Here is a 16,021-nt window from a genome sequence, read left to right on the forward strand (position 1 = left end):
AGGGAGATTGAAAGATGGAGAGCAAACAGAGAAATAGAGCACATAACACAGTACACACACTCAGTCACAGTCCGCACTCTTGCGTGGTACGGGACAAAAGTTCCTAGGTTTGTTACGAGGTGAAATGTTCACGCTTTCTTTCCGTCTTCAACCACCTTATTTCAAGCATGTGGAGGTTGTTCTAGCTGAAGAAGGCCCTATTTCCTGCACTACCTTCCGTATCTAGAACCGCCACTGTATGCTTGAAATGAGACGGTCGACGACGGAAAGAGAGGTGAACACTGCACCTCGTAATAAACCGAAGCATCTCCTGTTCCCGAGACTTCCCGCTGAAGCGTGGAAAAAAAAAAAGAAGAAATACCCTAGCAAGCGTGTTCTCCGGCCCGGCGCGAAATCACCGCACAGATGGCGCCACGGCTCTGGCGCCAGTGCGCGGGACCCGGTGCCCGTCGTGTTCTTTCTTTCTCTCTCTCTCTCAAAGTGCTGCCCTCCCACGGCACTCCACGTGAGGTGCGCCGCGCGCTAGATACCCACGACGCCAGCGCGAACTCCCAACTACGCGCGCGCAGCAGTTGTTCGTTGTTGTACACGGCGTTGCGAAGGGCAAAGGAGGAGGGGTGTTCCTCCGGAGATCCCGGATCGGGCGCAATAGTCGGCGCGCGATCGCGGCGCGGGTCAGAGTGGAAGCTGCGGTCATCCGGTGCGGAGGCAACCGCTCAGTCTCGACCGCTCTTTTTCCGACTGGCGCCCGTGGGAGGACGACAGCGTCAGCTTCTTCACCCTCTTCATCTTCACGACGATCGCGAGTCTCCAAGACAGTGAGGTGTAAAGCGCCGACTCGAAGTGCACGTCATCGTGAACATCCGCATTATTCGTGGCAATTTTCCCGGCAGAAAAAAAAATAGAGAGAGAGACTAACCGCAAGTCCCATCGTCTGATGTGTCCATGCTGTTACTGCTGCTCCATACCTAGAGGAAAGAACGCTGTCGATTACTTTTAAAGATTTGACCCGTCACGCTCGCTTCGGAAGAACGGGGTGTGAGAACCACCGTTGCGGTGATCTGTAATTATGAAGCCCCGGACATGCCGTTCATCAAGTGAGATACACGTTTACAAAGCCTGAAGAAGATTATAAACAGTGCAATCTCCCACATCCCGCGAAAGAGTTCCTCAGTTTTGGAGATAATTGGAGCAACACTTGTACGTTCGCGAGCGCTTCGGAATATTTACCCGCAGCCGCGTTTTTTACAACCAGCTTCTCGAGGATGAACACGCTGCCGGACGCAAGACGCAACTGAAAGCCGAGCGCATCTGCTCAAAACGAAGTAGAATTGCAAATGACACATGTGTTTCCATATGTAAGCGAATCGCGCACCGAAGCGTGAATACACAAGAGTTGTCATTGTGCGTTGGCAGAGAGCCTGAAGTTTTAGTTCGCGTGTCGCAACGAGCAAGTTCAGAACTAACTCGGCGTTGGGGAACTAATCGAACCAAACTGCTATGAGCTTTCACTTACCGGCTACATGCGGTAAAACTGTCTGTCCCGGAGTGTAATATACCAGGACTGTACGACGATGAAGTGTTCACGGTGTGCGAAGCCGGCTGACTTTTGGTAAGCCCGGGAGGCACCTCGCTTGTTGGATCGTTTCAGTTTGCCGCCGTATGCGTTCCTAATCCGCCTCGTACACCCCAGTGTATTTCTGCACATATTGGCGAGAAAAAAATTCACACATTGGTTCTTTCTGCATTTGTGTGGAACAAATTCCGCCAGCTTAAAAATTCGAGCTGGAAACTTTGTGCGTCTCTTGAGGCACATGTGCGATACGGTGTCACCTGGCCAAGGCCTCAGAGCAAGTCCGCGCCTTCTGCTGCACTGTTTCCACCTGCTGTTCCTGTTCTATGCGCCCTGTTCTGTGACGTCATCGCAGGTGAGTTTGACTTGCTGTATGTGTGTGTGTGTGTTTTTTTTTTTTTTTGCTCGACGTTCTGAAGCTTCAGTATGCGTGCGTTGTTTTTTTTACTAGTGTTTTAGAAAAAATATGCAGGCTAGTTTTCCTGCTGCTTTAACTACTGACCACAGTTTTCGTCTCTTGTGGTGCCATCCTGTGCCATAAGCTAAGTGTCGGGTGGCTCGAACAACCACTGTGGCGTCCGGCCTGTCCTTATTGCATTTCTTCCGAGAGTGTTGGCTTGCCAACAGCTGTGACGTCAACAAAACCGTACTCCCTGTGCTGGTCGCGCGGACAGGTGATAAATGGTGAGAAAATTACGCACGCTTACTTTAAACATCGGTGCGAGATTTCAAACAAAGAAAAAACCGTGGCCGAATCCACAAAACTATTCGTTCTAAGTGCTCATTCTTAATGATCCGCCGGCTCCACTAATTATATGTCCGGTATCACGACTGTTTGATATTTTCTCGTACGAACAATTCTAGCGTGAGATGTTTTTTTTTAATACCGGCCCTAGTTTATAGGGAAACGTCGTGCATTTTCAAGCGGCACGAGTTGCATTCCAGCATATTACAGGCGACAAAATTATGCGTTAGGTGGTCACTAAGATGAGCTTTAATCGGCGTTGTCATTTACGGTGACAACTAAATGCGGCGATATGATATGGCGACTTCGTCGACATTGTCTCCACTACACGCCTGAACTAGCTGTCTTCATGTGTAATTATGACATGAAAATCTGTGTATAAATCAATGAGGCTGTATCTATCAAAAAAAAAAAGAACACTATGACATCCACCTAATAAACAGAAACTAACGAATACACATTATGATTCCTTCCGATTAGTTAATTCCATAAAGATGATATTTCTCTTTTTTTTAGACTTTCCCTTAAACTGTACCCCGTGGCGGTGGGCTCATGGTATAGTGCTTTACTATTGACCCGAGGGCCGCTGGATCAAATCGCGGCCACGACGGCTGCATTTCGATGAAGGTCAAGTGCTGGAGGCACATGTATTTAGATTTAGGTGCACGTTAAAGAACCCCAGGTTGTAGAAATTTCGGGAACCCTCCACCACGGCGTCCCTCATAATCATACCGTGGTTTTCGAAACTCAAACCGCCACAATTATTATTATTCCCTATAAATGGCTTGTTTGAGACTGAACATTTCTCATCAACATCCACTTTTTTCGTGCTCTGAAATCACCCGATATAGCACAGAGATTATACTAGTGCGTGCATCTTTTAGTTGAGGTACGTAAATGTTTTCGCAACGTAACACAACATGTGACTGCATTGGTCCTTCAACATTAGGTAACTACACCGAAGGACAGCACCTGCGGTAATGAAATGATTTTTTATGCATACGCACCTCTCAAGATACGCAAGACAGGTTCATTTCTGTGTGTTTTCATTTTTCGAAATCAGACATGGTTATCTAGCATCAACGGGCTGTCCAATTATTCCTATTTGTACGCTAAACGTAATGACAGCACTCGACCACACGTTCTTTAAATGCGCATTTATACGATTTCCGCTGGAAGATAAGGATCAGGAAGTTATAACAGGCTTACGATTGCGGAATACCACGCGCGAGCAAGCTCAATTAGCGTTCGAAAACGGGTAAGGCATTTAAAAGGTCGCCAGATAAGTGCTGTGTGTTTAGTAACCCTCAGACGGCACCGACATAAAACCACAAATGCGAAGCGGCGAGCTAAGGTCCAAATATCCGTAACGCTTCGATTAGCACACATTGCAGTTCAGAAGGGGAGTGGAAACGTAGATTACCTGTGGAGAACTAAACGATGATACACGTGTGGAAGCTGCGTCGCTTCCGCATGTGACACCGATGAATTCTAGCGAAGCTTGTTTTTACGACTCGCAGATTTCGGTGACTGTGTCCTACGCGGAAAACCCGGCGCCTGTTAGCGCAACGAAATGCGGTCCTCGAGGGTGCGCCAGTAACATGCGTATGGGTTGTTTTTCAAGAATTGAGGCTCTCTCGAAAGTGAGCTTGTGGGCGATCAGCCGTTTCTAAGATGACAATCTGATTTTTTTTTTATCGAGCCGAATGGTCATTTCGCGCTGCCAAATTTCACTCTTGCCTGGATATGAACGCGCTACCGTCGTTGTTGCCTGCAGCAACTGAACTGTGGCGCTGTTCAGTACGGGCATGAAGGTCTCATTCCGGGCATGGAGGAAGGAAACAGGTGGGTGCATCGCTCAATGAGAAAGAAAGAAAGAAAGAAAGAAAGAAAGACAGAAAGAAGGAAAGAATATTAATAATATATGGGGTATAACGTCCCAAAACCACGACATGATTATGAGAGACGCCGTAGTGGAGGGCTCCGGAAATTTCGACCGCCAGGGATTCTTTAACGTGCACCTAAATCTAAGTACACGGGCCTCAAACATTTTCGCCTCCATCGAAAAGAAAGAAAGAAAGAAAGAAAGAAAGAAAGAAAGAAAGAAAGAAAGAAAGAAAGAAAGAAAGAAAGAAAGAAAGAAAGAAAGAAAGAAAGAAAGAAAGAAAGAAAGAAAGAAAGAAAGAAAGAAAGAAAGGTAGTACGTCACGCACGCGCACACCTAACTTCGCTTGCCCTTATTTTCCCACTAGGAAGTGCTCCTGAATTTTTATTTATTGTTCTTGATTATACGCAATCATCCGCATACACAAGGTACAAAAAGGAAATATGAGCGCGCTCACAGCTACTACTGAGGGGCGCTACGTCTGCGTTTTCCTTTGGGAGGAGAGAACAAAAATGGGAGATGAAGATAAGAAGTGCAGTCTTTTCTTATCTGTAGGTCTGAATGCATGGAAATGCTGGCTGCGTTGGAGCCGGCTATCCAACATATTGAAAGTGATATAGAAATCACGAACAGGAAAAAGCAAGTGAAATATTCAGTGGCACTGTGCATACATTCACAATCGCTTTTCAACAAGAGGATGTGCGACTTTACCCTTTGCCCTTAGCAATGCAGAAAGTCGACAGAAGTAGTCAAGTGCGCTCTCACTGATGAGATTGTGATGATACGCGCTCACTCACAACAACGCTACAGAAAGGTACTAAACGAGATGAACAAGTTTTTGTTCGCATTGCAAATTATTAACAGATACTTCTGATCCCATGTTTCCCGTATTTTCATGTATTTCTCGTATTTTTTGGTACCTATCAGTGTTTGGTTTGTTTCATGACAGCTGTGTTTAAAGTGCGGGCAAGCGTCCAGTGAATGTTGTGCGATAACCTTGATAAACTCCTCTGAAAATCGTAGGTGTTTAAAGTTTGTGAAGTTTTATGAGGTATGCAAATTGCTGTTGCGTGGACAAAGATATTGTAGTATCGGCATCTGGAATGGGAAGGTCCATTAATGTGTAAATTTTGCTTTGCACCGTTTTACATTGACAACTTCAAGATGCAAATTATAATCTAAGAGAAAAGGAGTAGCCGGAGCCACACCAAGGCACCACTCTCTCCTTGAACATACTAAATTAAAAAAAAAAAAAAACTAGCACTACGCTTTACCCAAATCAAAATTTTCGTTATCTTTCAAGCATCTTACACACAAGCGTTATCACATCTGTTTCTAAAACAACTAACCACATCGAGCTTAAACGTTCTTTTTTCCCATGTAGCTTTTAAGCGTTTATATAAAAAAAAGAAAAATCTGGACACGCATTTTGACGCTCAGGCAAGAGCCACAGGCATGAAGCGTGGAAGAGAAACTCATCTCTCGTTAATGCATAGTTCGTCTCAGGGGCGTGCTTCCACTCATCATGACCATCCCTGTTACGCTTCTTACACTTCCTGCAGCACCTTGCATAGCACTACAGGTGTGGTCGTTAGCCCCTAATCACCGGAGGGTCATTAGTCCCTATCTACACGAGTTTGGGTTTTTCAGAAAGTCTTTCAAAATGTAACGACCGCCATAAAGTGTTCCGGAAGTATGTGCTTAAACTGAACAACAACATATCTGGCTTCTATTGTTTGTGCTTTGTTTGTAACAGGGACTCCCGTCTGTACGTGTTTTTGATCACTCGTTTTGTATATTGCGTTGTGTGCCCTGTCGCTTACGACGAGAAGCTCACGCGTGCTAATTAAGCTGACACGGATGGTCCCATGCAATATAAAATTAAATATGTAAATACTATGAGCCTGTGTTTACAGCTTCTCCTCGTTGAACTAACTAAACACCAGGATGAAAGATCGTTCATGGCTGCAGCTAATCAGATTCAATCAAAATTGTTTCAAAGACAGCTGATGTTGAGGACTGTGGACCAAAAGCCAGCAATACTTGACGTGGTCTATTGCTTTCTTCTACGGGCAGTAATTAAAACGACAAAGATGAACGCTTTTTAACGCAAAGAAGTAGTCAACATTACGTATTTACTATTAACTAAGTACAATTACCAGGACAACTTCCCCGTTGATAAATGTGATATCTTCATTAAATTAAACCACGATAATGAAAATTCGTGTTCATTTTGGAGTTAATATTGTAAAAAAATCAATAAAATAAGAGCAAGACCCTCTAAACAGAAGTGTGTGCTTAGCGTTCATTTAGGATATGGGATGTAAAGCTGAGCAAATATGCTTCCGCCTAGACCAATCAGAGAACTTATAGAACGATAAGCGTCGCCGGAGTACACCAAACGCTCATTTTCACAGTGGTGAAGGTGTAAAACATATTTACGAGGTGTGTCGCCCTGGCGCCGGTATATGAAGATACCCTATTTGCACGATTCTAACGCGTGCTTTGTATCGCTGATTGTGGCCCTCAAATTTGTATGCGCAATAAAATCGGGCTGAAAAGCAAAATCGGCATCGAGTTGTTCTTTATTTCCATTTTCTTTATGTTTTATTATCTGCACATTGCCTGCGCGGTTAATTTTTCTGCGCTCCAATCATGTTTATAGGTAAGCGTTTGAGAAATTCGTGGGACAAAAAGTAACCAACCGGCTTTGTTCAGGGCCAGCCTACAACTACATATACGCCTTCGGATAGAAAAGAAGTGTGCAAGAATAATGCGCTCCAGCTCATGGCCGTCCACCATGCCGAGGATGCCGCCAGAGCCCAAGGGCTGTTGCCCACCATCTAGGCGGGGTTGGCCGCCCCACCAATCTGCCCGCAACCAAAGTAAAAGTATTAAGGCGAAAGCCTTACATGCCTCATCCAACGTGAGATTTGACCGCCAGCGCCGGCGTTCCGCGGGCGTCGGGGACGAGTGATGCAAAAAAAAAAACACCACGTGACGGCCTAACCATACGACGTCACAGATCGCAAAAATTGTGATGATATTACGAGGTCATCGTGACGTCACTGTGGGGTCATATGATGACATAACCACATGACATCGTAGCTTAGTCAAAGGTGGCCCGATCACGGAGGCAATGAAAAGCCAGGTGAGGTGATTCTAAACCTGGGGGCAGTGCAAAATGACGTTAGGTGCAGAAAACGTTCGAAGGGTGACGGGGCAGGGTCATAACTTCGACTGAGAAAAAAAAATAAGATGGCTTTCGCATTCCAGTAGTCTTAAGAGTATTCATAAGGAGCCCTGTGCGTTTTCTCTCTCTCTCTCTCCAAGTTGAAAAACTGTTGCGAGTTCTGCCTTTTTAACCTTCAAATAATGGTTGTTTCTAAATGTAAAAAGAGTAAACGTTATCGGGAGTTATAAGCACTATTATTCGAAAAATACTTCAATACAATTGCAGTCTCTTTGGCCACACTATGGACATCTCCGTATAAGAGAACAATGCGTAAGGCGCCTCTTTGCTCGACACCATTGGTGAGCGATTTAAACGAGGAATGCGATACTTTTGTGCAGAAGCTTGGCTTCAGTTTACCTCCGCCCACATTTACCTCCTGAAAATTGCGACAGAGTTCGGTCGCGCAACACTTGCCTGCACTTGCCTGCATTCGTTAGGAATTTTTATATACTGGGAACTAAAAACGACGCGGAAATGATGAAATTCCGGCATTCGCTTTCACTTGTACTGATGGAATGGCAATTGAAAAGATGCGAGCCGCACTTCGCACAAATGGCATTCTTCGACAATTTTCACCTTTCTGTGTGTTTCCACAGAGTGAAATATTTCTGATATAACATTTCTTTTGTTCACGCTCATCTTCACGCTTTATTGATGGCTGGCAGACGTCCGGATATTTCGCCATCTGAGGCTGTCACATGACCTAAAATAATGATGGTTGTTATTTTTAATGTACTATGCTTTGTTTCTCGTAGCCTTAAATGTTCCGGCGCACTCACAGGCTAGAAAAAATAACAACAGAAAGAAACGGTGGCGCCATGTTGGTATCCTCTTATACTTTGCAAGAGTATTGCGTGATATGAATGGGTTCTGCGTTTTCCTAATGCTGCCTCTTATGCCTTGATAACGGTAGTCCATGAATTAACCTTATCACCTGACAATGCCACTCGGATAGCTAATTTATCGCCCCATAAACGTAGCATAGCCTCAATGAGCTTTGTATATTCGCTTGGAAGAAGTTAGCTGGAAGCGTATGATACATTGAGCGCTTCGCGCGTTTGTTTCTGCAACGTAATAAGAAATAGTTCCAAGACAAATATGCATTCTAAAAGAAACATAAAAACAGTAAATCTGTGTCTGAGTTTATTCGTACTTGACTGTATATATAATGGTGATTACTATTGCTGTTAAGTGCGCAGTCAAGTGGTATATTTTATGCTATATAAACAAGCAAGTGATTACTTGCTGTGTGAGCATTGTGCGAGCATTATGCTTGTCGAATACAGAGCATTTCTAGAAACTTTTATTCGGTTATTCGGCCATTACATATGCAGTCAAATGTCGCACTCAAGAATATTTACCGTGGCTGCTCAAACCAGCGCAAATAAATCTAGCTTTCTTTTTTTATTTTTTTAGATAGATAATACCGTGGCTTCGTTCCAAAGGCTCGCTACCTTGTAGTTGGGGCAACCCGCATTCGAAATGGCGCCGGAATAACAATAATAATAGTAACATCTGGGGTTTTACATGGCGAAGCCACGATATGATTATGGGGCACGCCGTAGTGGAGGGCTCGGGAAATGTCAACCATCTGGTGTTCTTTAATTAACACTGACATCGCACAGTACACGGGCCTCTGGCATTTCGCCTCCATCGAAATGCGACCGCTGCAGCCGTGATCGAACCCGTGACCTTCGGGTCAGCAGCCGAGCACGGTAACCAGTCTACCACTGCAGCGGATACGACGCCCGAATGAGGCGTTAACTCTTGATAGATTAGCAGCTGTTACAGCATTATGTTCGAGGTTTTCCGTGTGTCGTAGATAGAAAATTATCGTCATGAACCGGCACGCGCTCTCTTCGTGCCCTTATTCCTCTTCTGCTTCGCTGCCAGAACACGTGCGCCGATTTGTCCGGCGTGGGATGCAATAACTCTGATGGATGAGACAACGCGTGCAGAGAGAGAGAGAGAAAGATAGAGAAAGAGACAAATTATTGGCGAAAACTATTCCTTAGCGAGGCGAGACTCTAACGCGACTACCCGCGATCCGAAGGCGAGCGTCGTAACTCCTTGGTATTTGGTAACTACTTGGTACCTGGTACTTGGTAACTACTTGGTATAGTATAGCAAAGGGGTGGGAAAGGAAAGTGAGGGTGAGGAGGGGGGACGACCACAGAATGAAAGATATAGAAAAAAGAGAGAAATAGAGAGAAAAAAAGGGAACAGCCAATAAGATAGAAAGATAGAGAAACAAATAGACAAAGAGATAGAAAGAAACATACATAAAACAAATATGAAAAAAAGACAGCAAGCATAGCCATGTCTACAATAGTTTAGTAAGGAGTGGGAAACAGAGACGTGAGAGGGTAAAAGCCTAGGCAAGTCAGAAACAGCTAGGTGGTCATCAAGGCTTGGTGCAAGCTGCGCTATTTTTTTTTTTTTGCTTACTCCCCGCGATCACTCGCTTATTTCTCTATCTCATCAATATGGAAATAAAGATTCTGCGCGATACTTCTTCGAGAGAACCATTTCTTCAGAAAGTCTTTCAATGTAGCCATGGTATGGTTTGGCGTATATTCACGAATATTCATGAAAATTTGAGTGATCCTGTCCAAATAGGTTTCGAATAATCCAGCCGCAGGCGATGGTATATTAGCTTCAGGTGTTAACGCCGCATGAGATTTCCGTGGAGCGTCAGCGCGTTGATACCAATCACCGATTACAAAAGTGTACTTCTTATAAGCACTCAGATCTCACATACAGCCGAAACTGTGTCTAGACATTACGAGTTTTACTCCAGTAACGCCATTTCAAGGTGCTACCAGAAAAGATGAGAAGCCTGAATACTCTCTTAATTATTGATATTTCAACTTTACTGAACAGATGGATGAGGGTCAATTCACGGAGTAAATTACAAACTAGGCTGTTTCGCATATGGCGTTTCCGCGTAGGCTAGAATCGTAAATGCCGCCCTTTCTGACTTTGTTGTTGCATTTGCCATGCATAACTAGTGTCATGTAGTAATAAGGCGAGACGCAAGGTTCCGTCTTACGCGCCAGAGTTGCGTAACGCGTGAAACAAAATGCCCGCGCACCCTTATAGCTCCAGCTTACAACATGGCCTAACATAAGCTCCAGCTAGCAACTGTTTCGTCTCACCTTACTGCTGCCTGTGCACGTCGTTAACGTATTGAAAGCCGGCGTTTACTTTTTGTCCCTTCTGATCAACGAGACTTTTTCCTTAGAGTCTAGGCTTAGGCAACGAGATACGCGCCTATGTACGCCTCCGGGCTATTTTGATGCGCGGACTCCGTGAAGAGGCTAACAATATAAGCCTCACTTCAAGCGTACACGTTGCGAGGCATCAGAAACATGATCGCAGCCAAGGGTCTACGACCGGCCGCCCTCATTCAACGCCGCTCTGTTGCAGCTTAACGCCTCTCTGTGTGCTCAGGTTTCAAGAAGAAAGCGCCGCGAGAGGGTGCTCTCAGACTACTCGTGTCGTCCATAATGTATATGGCCGGCATATGTTGCCAAAGTAGTTTCGTGCAGCTGTTGTATGGTTGCAGGTATATGTACCAGCGGTAGTCAGAAAGTTCCCGTAATGAGGGGCGTCGCGAGAATTATTTCTTTTTTGGGAGGCGGGGGGCGGGTAGGGGGGGGGGTGAAGGGGGATGGGCGGCATTCTTCAATGAATGTTTTCGGGTCTCTCTGTATGTACGCGCGTATACATACACGTACACAATCTAGAAATTTCGGGAGGCGTGTGAAAAAAAAATAATTGGGGATAATTACTATAACACGTCAATGAGCGTATTCTGACATTATGTTTGCTGCAATAGAACATCGGGTGGTTGTATCGATTTAAGGCATTTACGGACAGTTCTTCATAAATGGCGTCTGAAAGGGTTAGATAGCCAGCGTTGGCCTCGACGCAGCAGTGGAACTAAAAAAAAAATTGGTTTCGAGACAAGACATACCGGTGACCGCTTTACGGCCATCTGAGTTGTGCTCATTAAATTGTATTTTAAGAGACAGAGATAACGGGGCCTACAAAGCGCGTTCTTCATCACTGGTCAGTCGCTAGTGCTCTATTGAGGCAAAACAAATTGACACAAGGAAACAAACAAGTTTGTTAACGCCAATCTCTGAGGAAACTTTCGGCTGCAAGAAAAAGGCGATAACTCCATGTAAACATCATTGCTTGGCAAGCACTATTCTAGCGGATGTGCCGAACATGCTCGCAAATTGCTCATTAGGCGCACGCGCCATCGCGGGAAATCGAGACGCTCTCCTGAGTGGGGAACGTCGTTTATTTATCTTTACGGATTGATCTTGAGCTGGCGCCTGAGTATTGACGTCTTTTGCAAAGTTAATCTCGATATGTATTTTTCATTACAAGAAATATGTAAGAACGCTTGTACCTAATCATTGATACTATAATGGGCTGGGGTGGTAGTAGGAAAAGTAGGGCATGATGTTCCTTCGAAGCACCTTGAAGGAACTCGTTGATGTGCTACTTGGTTCACAATAGTAAGCTAGAGAGCGGAAAAATACGTAGGGGGCAGAGGTGTACACACACAGTACGGGAAAAGCGCCAAGTCACCGTTGGCGCTTGTCCTGTGCTGTGTGCGCACTTCTGTGTCCTGCACGTGTTCGAAGTCTGCAGACTGGAGTTCACCATTTCGAAGGACTTTTTGATCGGCGTCGCATTTATATGCTTGTGATACTATGATCATAAATATTGCGTAAGATGAAATACCCTTCCACAACTTTTATTTTTTTTTTTGCGTTAGGTCCTCCCACCATGTTCAGCACAGTTAATAATAATTATTGGGGTTTAACGTCCCAAAACCGCGATATGATTATGAGAGACGCCGTAGTGGAGGGCTTCGGAAGTTTTCACCACCTGGGGTTCTTTAACGTGCACCTTAATCTACGTACACGGGCCTCTAGCATTTTCGCCTCCACCGAAAATGTGGCCGCCGCGGCCGGGATTCGATCCCGCGTCCTGTTGTTCAGCAGTGGAGCACCTTAACTACTAGACCACCGTGGCGGGTCTTCAGCATAGTTGCGCAACTGCAGAACTACAGCATCGTCGCACATCACGTCAGCTGCTGTCAAGTTCTGCGGCCGCACGCGCCTTTCCCTGTAGCCATCATTCTTTAGAACATGAAAACTCTACAGGAAATCGCTGTCGCGGTAGCAGTATTTTACTTATATTTAGCTTCGTGTGATTTCTTTACATCTAATGAGTGTCCTAATGAGCGTAACAATAATAAACGGTTTAATGAGTCACGAGTGTGCGCTAGAGCTTGGGGAAATCGCTCTATTTCCTCGGGCATCGCGCTCTGGGCGCGTTCCACTCTGACATGGAATTCACGCAGCTGTTCGACAAGCCAGCTGTCAGAAGAGTCCTCATAACACACCCGCGCATGCGCATCAAGGCCCGCACATTTGCGGAATACAACCCGCATAGATAACGAAAGCGAGCCGGTGAAGCTTAAGTCGTGAAGTTCTTTCGTGCGTGGCAGAAAACAAAATCAACATGGATGTTTAGACGTAAGTGCGCACCTCAGCGAGTTTATTCGAGGTCAGACTGGAGCACGGCACCAAAACACGTAAGTACAACTTGTGAATTCACAATAAATTCCACGACAGAGTGAAACATAATTCGAATACATCGTGTACATGTATGAGGATATCCGAAAAGTTACTTTGTTATTACTAGATTGTTTTTGTTGCTGTTTTCGATTATGACAACGATGCTGAGAATTGTATCTATAGATGCCCGTGTACTTAGATTTGTGCGCCCGTTTAAGAACCTCAGGTGGTCGAAATTTCCAAAGCCCTTCACTATGCAGCGTCCCTCATAATCATATAGCGGTTTTGAGACGTAAAGCCCCACAATTATTATTAACGATGATGATAGTGGTGATTATGTTATCGAGCAGGACTGCAGAACACAAAATTTCTATCTCGTTTTCTTTCTTTAAACTGAGTTGGAAAACGCCTAAAAGCACAATGTCACGTAGGCAGATTGTTTCTCGGCCTAATTACTTACAAGATTTGGACAGTTCTTCTTTGTTTGTTTTTTTTGTTCAGTATGATTGCTCCGTGCGCGGCTTTAAGTACTTCAGCGTTTAAGCGCTTGTATTAAAGAATTCAGTGGTCTTAAAGAAACACTGGGAATAGCTGAGTGTAGAGAGAACTTTAGCGTACGCGTAAGCCACATTTCTAAATGACCTGACCATCTGCAAGTGACACGTTGCCTAATCGCTCTTGCGACGGGGCTAGGTGGTCAAGCTCTGCGTACGGGCTCGCGTGGCATGCCTTCCAGCAAGGAAAGTTGCGCTGAGCAGAGAAGTTTCACTTTCACGTTGAGTTTTCCCTACTTTGAGCGTTTCTAGCAAAACAATGCGTGTATCTTTTTTTTTCTATGCGAGCATGAACTTTCGTTCATTAGAGAAAATATTCAGGTGAGTTGGTACGAATACACAGTGTGAATAAGTTGCGCCCCTTTTTACAAAGACTGTAGACAAGAAAAATGGACAGAGTTCTTTTTGGTTGCTGCTCGATCGCGACGCCATGTTCCCGTGTGTGTGGCATTCGACAGTATATACGTGGCCGACATCTCGCCGGCTGAGGGCCATATTTATTTATTTATTTATTTATTTATTTATTTATTTATTTATTTATTTATTTATTTATTTTGACAATCGGCGCAAAAAATTCAGGAGCCCTTGGCCTGTCAGATGATTCTTAGTGCTAATGATTCCTAGTGCCCACTAATGACAACTGACGTGTCAAAGAATCGTTGATAATGTATTGGCGAAATATTGCAAAATGTCGTCTACTGTTACTAAATGATTACTGGCGTTGGCTAAGCCATGGTAAATGTTGACGAGTGCTCGGTAATGTCGGCTCATCTTGACCAACTGCTACTGTAACAATTGGACCTCAATCCTATGATTTAGTTGCCTACCTTATTTTCCCGGGTTACCAAAGAGGCCGTTACGGCACGCTACAGTAGTCGGATGAGCCGTTCACTGAATGCGACACCCGTCGAACTGAAAATAGCAGTCGGCGATTTGGTTCGTCGTCGCCCATTCGCGCAAGGCACGCTCCGGGCATGAGTCTTGATTAGCAGCGGTCCGGCCGTTGCACAAATATCGTCCATTCGCGCGCACTGGTACTTTGCTGGCGGGTCACGTGCAGACGCTGTCTCTTCGTTAACGCACCCCGTGCAGCATCCGAGCATGCTTGCCCCCCCTCTATACTCCGATTCGACGTTTTAGGATTTCGAAGCGCTTTTTCAGGAAAGTGGCTCTCGGCCTCTCATGAGACAGAGGTCGCCATAAAATAGCGCTTCTTGGGAAAAAAATTGAGACAGTCTGCACTGGAGTCGAAAAGAGTATCCTGGGTTCCTTGAACCCAGCAGACGCGTAAACATTCAACTGGCAGAAATAGGCTTCAATAAGGCTCTTGCGGTGTAGAGAGATTTAACCCCACAGAAGGCTTATAACGCACACCGTTTATTTAACTTACTTAAGCAAGTTCCAAGAGCTTCTTGACGCTGAGCACCCAGATTGGCGCCAAACTTCGCTTTCATCCCGCTTTGTGCAAATATACTGTTGTGTTTCTTTTTCTGCTTCGTCCGATATGCGATCCTTGTAAACACATATCCCAATAAAACCAACGGACGAGGACGCTAAGGAAGACCTAGGGGACATTACTTGTATGCCTTAACAGAGTATTGTCATTATGACATAATTTAAAAGGGAAAAAAGTCGATGAAAAACTAACTTGCTGCAGGTAGCAACCGAACCCACAACCATCGGATAACCCGTCCGATGTTCTACCAGTTGAGCTATTGAAGCGGTTGCTTTCCCATACACTTGATTATGTATATATGTTTCTGTATTCATGGTGGTGTTCTGTAATCCTAGTACGTGATCTTATTCCGAGCTGGAAGCTGACCAGTAAAGCCTCGTATTATTACCTAAGGCATCAAGTCTGGCGCAACGAGACCCTCGCTATGAATGAACGAAAGAGGGGGGAATATCTCATCCACTTTAATTCCTTTCCATTTATGTCATAATTATTATACTACGCTTGAAACCTACAAGTTAAGTACCCTATACCTTCCTTAGCTTCCTGATGGTTTTATTATGTTGTGTCTAAAAAAAAAGCTCAGGCAGCTCCTCACTAATTTCGCCAAGCCTGAAGGAAGTGCGGAGCTGGGCAGCCTTTTGTTGTTTGCCTTTATTTTTTTTGTCTTTATTTCCTTTCTTTTGTCCTCTTTCTCTCTTCTCTGTATTTTTTCTATCTCTTTTTGTCTCCGTTTATTTATATTTCTATCTTTCTCTCCCTATTTCTTTCTCTTTCTCTTCCTTTCTTTCTCTATCTGACTATCTCTAATTCTTCCTCTCTCTCTCTCTCTCTCTCTTTATCTCTTCCTCTTTGTTGCTCTCTGTTTTTTTCTGTCTCTTTTTCTGTCAGTTTCTTTCTATCTCTTTCACTGTCTTCTCTCTATTTCTGTTTATTTCTCTCTTTTTTTTTCTTTCTGTCTCTCTTCTTTCTC

General features: G+C 44.7%; 1 protein-coding gene across 2 annotated transcripts in view; it reads left to right on the forward strand.

The window, feature by feature from the left end:
• Positions 1-653: 653 nt before the first annotated feature.
• LOC119386797 (diuretic hormone receptor) overlaps positions 654-16,021 on the forward strand; it is a 130,634-nt gene continuing 115,266 nt past the window's right edge. For both annotated transcript variants that reach the window (XM_037654070.2, XM_037654071.2), the window contains exon 1: positions 654-1,928. The gene's annotated coding sequence lies outside the window, so the exon portion shown is untranslated. The remainder of the gene's footprint in view (positions 1,929-16,021) is intronic.

This window comes from Rhipicephalus sanguineus, chromosome 3 (assembly GCF_013339695.2).
Source record: "Rhipicephalus sanguineus isolate Rsan-2018 chromosome 3, BIME_Rsan_1.4, whole genome shotgun sequence".
NCBI lineage: Eukaryota > Metazoa > Arthropoda > Arachnida > Ixodida > Ixodidae > Rhipicephalus > Rhipicephalus sanguineus.